Below are 6863 nucleotides of genomic sequence, written 5' to 3' on the forward strand. Positions count from 1 at the left end.
TAAGGTTTTACAAACTAGCTGGTCCCAGGTCCAGGAATCTGCACTCTTAAAGCTCCCCGTTGATGTGGACCTACAGCTTGTTTTGGAAACAGGATCTCTGGGAGTGAAAGAAGCGCAAAAAATTAAAAAAAAAAAAAAGTATTCAAGGAGGATTTAAGCATCAAAATGTCCTACCTTCTAAGAACCTGCTTACTTCCCACTAAAAACATAAACTAAAGGCTAGCCTTTAGTTTACCTTATTTCTGGAATGATTAATTTTGTGCTTACCTTTCCAATACAATGACATTTTTACTTTATGCATTGATCTTTAAAACCTGGTAGGAAAACAAGTGATCTAAACACTTTTTTTACCTTTTCTGCCAGCCAAAATCAAATCATATTCTTTTTTTTTTTTTAAGATTTTATTTATATATTTGAGACAGAGAGAGCACAAGTGGGAAGGAGGGCCAGAGGGAGAGGGAGAAGCAGACTCCCCACTAAGCAGGGAGCCCAACATGGGGCTCGATCCCAGGACCCTGAGATCACGACCTGAGCCAAGGCAGACTCTTAAACGATGGAGCCACCCAGGTGCCCCCAAATCATATTCTTTATTTAGGATAATGAATAAGTGGTTACAGTAAAGTTTCAGTAGCGCAACCATCTAATGTGACTGCTGCAGATTCTGTGCTAACTCAATACCAGGGTGGCAGCAACCCCCTTTCGTGTCACCCCGAGGCCCCCAGCCATCCATCTACTGAAACCCTCTAACAACCATTTATGTTATTTTTTTTTTAAAGATTTTTTATTTATTTATTTGAGAGAGAGAGAATGAGAGAGAGCACATGAGAGGGGGGAGGGTCAGAGGGAGAAGCAGACTCCCCGCCGAGCAGGGAGCCCGATGCGGGACTCGATCCAGGGACTCCAGGATCATGACCTGAGCCGAAGGCAGTCGCTTAACCAACTGAGCCACCCAGGTGCCCCATTTATGTTACTTTAAAAGGTGACTTCTGCATAGCAGGCCTGACATCAAAGTCTGGGCGGGGCCAGCTGAAAAGAGAGACTGTCTGGGCTTTGGTGCCCGGGTCCACGTGGCAGAGCCCACGCTAAAACGCGGAGGGTCAGACGACTATCCAGTGATCAAAAAATTTAGTGAGAAATCTGTCCTATTTGGGAGGGCGGGAACAAGAATCCAGCCTGGCTGTAATCCTTAAATTCGCACTGTCTATCCTTTTAACCTTCTGTGTTTTAGGATTTAAAAAAAAAAAAAAAAAATCCCTGCTAAATACACAAATTAGGGCTGGTATGGAGAGATGTTGGGGATGTGACAGAAGAGCCCTCAACCTCCAGGGCTGGGAGTGGCAGGGGCTCTAAAGACCTGCCATTCGATGGAACCCTAAGGAAATGAGAAACTTCATTAGAAAGTGCTGGTTTGTTTTGCTAAACTGCCACCTGTTTGATTCCCCTGCTATTTGCTGATGTTCCAACACATGAACAGTGCTCTGTGGCTGGGACAGAGGGAAGAGCTAGTGGCTTCTGATCCCTGCAAGGATTTCTGGCTGTTTCTGCTCTATATACTCAAGTGTGCCCAAAGGCTGTGTGCTGGATATATATTTAGCATTCAGGACTTAGGACAAATTTTTGTCAGGCAGAACTCCCAGGAATTGAGCCCAGTCCCACCCAACTCCTGGTTGGGAATGACACTGTCTGTGTCCCACTCCTTGGGACTGAAGACCATCAGTAGCTCTGGAACCAAAGTGGTGGGTTAATAGTCCCATGACCCAGGGCACCTGGGTGGCTCAGTGGGTTAAGCGTCTGCCTTTGGCTCAGGTCATGATCCCAGGGTCCTGGGATTGAGTCCCGCTTTGAGCTCCCTGCTCAGCGGAGAGCCTGCTTCTCCCTCTCCTTTAACTGCTCCCCCTGCTTGGGCTCTCTCTGTGTCTGTCTCGCTCTCTGTCAAATAAATAAATAAAATCTTTAAAAAACCCCAAAAGTCCCATGACCCTGGGCCAAAAGGTCAGGACCCTAGAGTCCTAGCCTCTGGTTCCCTGTGCTGCTTCCTGATGATTTATTGTCTTTTCCTGATGCAGAAAGTCACCTCCGGCTCCCCAGCATTTTAGGAAAGTGCTAAGAGGTGGGTAAGGTGGCCTGGAGGCTACTGCACCCCACCCTTTCCTTCAGGATGTTTTCTTTCTGCCCAGTGCTGGCAGTGAACCCTCAGGCTGACCTCATCCCCTGTTTTAGGGCCTGTCATTGCTGGAGGCGTGTTTGCACCAAGTTTCGTGTGTGCCCAGCGCCTTGTGTGAGAGAATCATGCCACGGAAATAAGTCCCTGTAAGTTCCCAGGAGTCTACACTGGAGAGCCACTGGCTGATGCAACAGAGGGTGGCTTTGCACAAACAGGCTAATAGTTCTGGTGACTAAGTGAACAGAGCCCAGACCTTAGGTAGTCAAACGGAAAAATCCTGCCCATAGCCAGTATGAGCCAATATGGACACCTACCTATAACTGCATTAAAAAGGAGACTGCTTAGCAAACATGAATTGACACACTGTCCCAGGGTCCAGCTGGGAGGAGGGAAAGCACATACAGAGAAGAGACAATATGAGAAAAGGTCAGGCATACAGGCAAAAATAAAGCTGAGAATTCTAGAAGCACATGGAAGGAACAGTAACTTTTCTGATTCCCTGGCTACATTTCAACTCATCATTGAGTGTCAAGAGAACAAGAGGTTTATCAGACAAGATGAAAAGCTTGTTGGATTAATCATTCCAAATCCACGTTCCCTAAACAAATAAGTAGATAGTTCCCTGTGTTGACAGCATGCTGAAGGTTTCACCATTTTTTCAGGATTCTTACCACATTTGAAGAAGTAACCACTTCTCGTGTGATTGAGGAGACAATCAACAGGACTTGTAAACGCACTGATGTCCTGGACCTAAATAAAGGCCTCTTCAAATTTGGACTGCTTTTTACATTCTTTACTTTTTTCTCTATAGGTTTTACATACGTAATTAAGGAGTTGGGACTCTGAGCAGGTGAACTGGCTGGAAAGAAAGCTGGGGTAAGCTTTGGAGCAATGTGCTGTCTTGCTTCATCCCGATTCACATGTTTGTCTCCATATGAGTCACCGTATGTTCAGAAATAAAACCCGTCCTAAAGGACAAGGATTTTTCAGTGAGCAAATTCAACAAATTTTTAAATACACTTGAAAGTAATCCAGAAAAGGAACTGCATTTGAACATACTGCATTTGAGAAGAATGCTTTGAATAAAGGCTGCATTATTAAAGTCCACTGAGGGGGGCGCCTGGGTGGCTCAGTCGCTAAGCGTCTACCTTAGGCTCAGGTCATGATCCCAGGGTCCTGGGATAGAGCCCCGCATCGGGCTTGCTGCTCCGTGAGAAGCCTGCTTCTACCTCTCCCATTCCCCCTGCTTGTGTTCCCTCTCTTCGCTGTGTCTCTGTCAAATAAGTAAAATCTTTAAAAAATAAAAAATAAAAAAAAATAAAGTCCACTGAGGGGCTGCTTTGAAAAGACCAACGTCTATGTGGGTTTTTAAGTTCTCATGCACTTACTTACAACAAAAAAGAGTAGAAGTCATACCACGTTCTGAAAGAGTAGAAGTCATACCACATTCTGGACTACCTGTCCATGTCGGATCAAAAGGTCCTCTTGCCTGTTCCCACAATGCTTCCTGGATTCCTGCAGACGCCCCTCCTCTCCCTGGGCCCGTGAAGCATGGACTAACTCACAGAACCATCTCTGCTTACCTGACCGGGATGCTGGACCATCTTCCCGCCCAGCACCTGGAATGCAGGGGTCTTGTCTCATTCATCTCAGCATCCCTGGGGTCTGGAAAGAGCTCAATATCAAGACATGTCAGAGAGAGGGAGTTTGTGCTACTTCCAGAGATCCAGGAGGTAAAGTTTGGATGCAGAAATGTTGGGATTTACAAGCCATTCCAACGGTTTATGAGAACGTGTATTTTGGTTTATGGAAGACCACATATTTGAAATGGGAAATATAACAAAATCCAGGGTGAACCCAGCTTTCATAGAGTCATATTAGTTACTTTAATAGAGTGTTGGCTTTTTAACACTTCTCTGAGGAATTAGAAGTTTTGTTGAAAAACAGGGGCAACAGTTACGGAGCCTGGCTCTCTTGGGATAGTGTAACACATTTAGGGGTGGGGAACTGGGGTGGGAGAGGACAAGGAAATGAGGAGGCTGGACTACCATGTGGCCACCTAAAATAAGGGAAGGCAGAGTAGAGACGAAGGCTGTCACAGCAAACACAGTGGACCATCTGCTCCTTAGAGTAGCTCTGATTTGGGTCAAGGTGGCAACGTGCCCAGCTTAATACCCCATGCCCCCAGACTCCTTTGCTGCTAGGGTTGACCAGGTGACACCGTTCAACCAATGAGGTGCAGGAGGGGTCACTGGGCGGACTTCCAGGGAAGCTTCTTTAGGGGAAGAGTAACTGAGAGCTATCATTTTGACTTTTGCTCTTTGCCCTTCGTGGAGCACAGAGCTTAGAGGTGGGAATCATTTTGCCACTGCAAGGATGAAAACCACATGCCAGGTATGACGGAAAAGAAATACAGAAAGAGCCTGGAACCTGATGACATCGTGGGGTTGCCATGTCAGCCTTGGGTGGCTTATCTCCAAATTTCCAGTGATGGGAGAGAAATAGACCACTCTTTGGTTAAGCCACCATTCCCCGTCTCCAGTTCCGCATGGCTGGCCAAATGCAATCCTGATTTATGCTGGGCTGTACCGAAAGGACAGAGGGCCCGAGTTCCACTCCTGCCTCTGGCCCTTATTGACAGGTGTGCGACCTCAGGCCGTCATTTCCCTGAATGTGAAACTGGGGATAAAATCGCTGTCTTACCAGCTCACAGGCCATGTTAAAGACCAGAAATTATTTGAAAACATTTCAAAAGCATAGAGAGTTTTATATAAAGTGTTATTAATACCTTTACTAATAAGGTACAAAAAGGGATTAATGTGAGGAGGCCAGGCTTGGAAGATATTAAGAAAACGTGGTATTTGGGATTCAAAGTCTAGGAAAGGAAACTTAAGGGGCTTCAAGGGATTTCCATAAAGGGAAACTTCTTAGAAGTCAGGGCCAGAATTCTTTTATTTTTATTCCCTCTCTCATGACTATGTGCCAATCGCAAAGTAGGCACTAATAATTTTCAGAGGCAGAAATGGGTACTTGCCACTGTTGGAAGGCAGGACAAACCTAGGACTTGCCTGAAGGACAGGAGACACCCTGGCAGGAAGTCCTGGGAAAGGAGGTGGGCGGGAGGCAGAGGAAGAAGTTGCTAAAAGGCTAAGGACTGACAACAGAACCTCTGCAGGTTCTTGAGCAGGAAAGGGAGGGCATAAAGGAAATGACGTTCTAGAACTGCAGTCTGACAAAGGGTAACCAGTTCCTAGAAGAGAGCAGAGAAAGGGGGGAAAGTCAGAAGGTAAACTAGGCCATTAGCATTTGCATGTGGATTCACAGCTTACAAAACTGTGTTAGATAAAAGGTAACCCGTTCCAGGGAAGAAAAGCTTATAGTTGGACATACGGTAGCTAGGTTTTGATGCTGAGATCTAGGGAAAGTCACTGATGGACCCAAATCATGCTCTGTGTTCTTCTGGCCCTATTCTTGGGCCTCAGTTCTAGGAGCAGGCCTCTGTCTTTATCTTGAGGTCTAGGATTCACACTAGACCCTAGTTTTATCAAACAGTCCCTGTACCTCGGTCCCTTTTTTGATAATTAGCCAAGCACTGGAGTCAGAAACCTTGCCTCTGATCCCCAGTCCCATGGCAGGTGCCTGGCAGCCCTGCCAACTTTCCTGATGTTCACTGCCTGCCTGCCTGTCTGAATCAAAGAGCACTTCCAGCTCTGGGAGGCCCCATCATGGGGTCTGTCTGCCTTGTCTGTCTGCCCAAGAGCTATGAAAGGGGACTGAAACACCCTCAGTGTAAGAAGCAGATATTTAGAAGCTCCAAGGAGGTCAGAGAGGGATCTAAAAAGCAGAGAGGGCTCTGGTCCCAATTCTCATTTGTGTGGCTGTCTGAGGGTAGAGATGGGGGGGTCATGGCTTCCCTCATGTCACATGTAGGTTCCCATGGCTCGTAATTGAGGCTGGGGGAGGGAGGATCCAGAAGTTGCTACATCAAAGCATGTAGAGAAATAAAGAGAGCTAGTGGGACCATGAAAGATTAAATGTTGGGACAAGGAGGGGATGTTACCACTGAGGCGAAGGAGGGAAGCCAACATCATCGATGGACTCCCGCACATCCCAGTGGACAGGTGGATCCAGCAGCAAATGTAACCGAGAGACATGGGTACCCAGAGACCCAGGGGATAAGACTTAGTGAGGCCTTTGTGGACCAGATGGTAGCACAAAGATCAACCACCCCTCTGAAACTTGCCCTGTACCCAGATGCTGCACAGGGAATGGGAAAGAGAAACTTAAAAGACTGAGGATTTGCCCCAAGGAGACTGAGTTAACCTGGTAGGCCCAATTAAAACCACAATAACTATGCTACACTCTTTTTTCCCTCTAAGTGGAGATAACAGCTCTTAGGACATTTGAGATCAATTCTAGGAAATAAAGTTCTATTTCTATATGTCGGCAACATTGCATGTAAATTTCAACACTAGCACCCACAGCTTCAGAAGGGTTCATTTCAGTGGGCACAGGGAAGATGGAGTTAGAAATGGAACCAGATACTCCTACTGAGGTGGGGCAGGTGCTAGATATACCTGAAGGTCGGGGAAGAAAAGCAGGTCATGTGGGTACAGTACAATAGCCAGGGATAAGCAACAGGTGGTAGGCAGACCAAAAGGTGTCCTAGGATTCCATAACAGGTGGGGAGGTGGAGAGG

This window comes from Mirounga leonina, unplaced genomic scaffold (genome assembly GCF_011800145.1).
Source record: "Mirounga leonina isolate KUSES-001 unplaced genomic scaffold, KU_Mleo_1.0 Mir_127, whole genome shotgun sequence".
NCBI classification, from domain to species: domain Eukaryota; kingdom Metazoa; phylum Chordata; class Mammalia; order Carnivora; family Phocidae; genus Mirounga; species Mirounga leonina.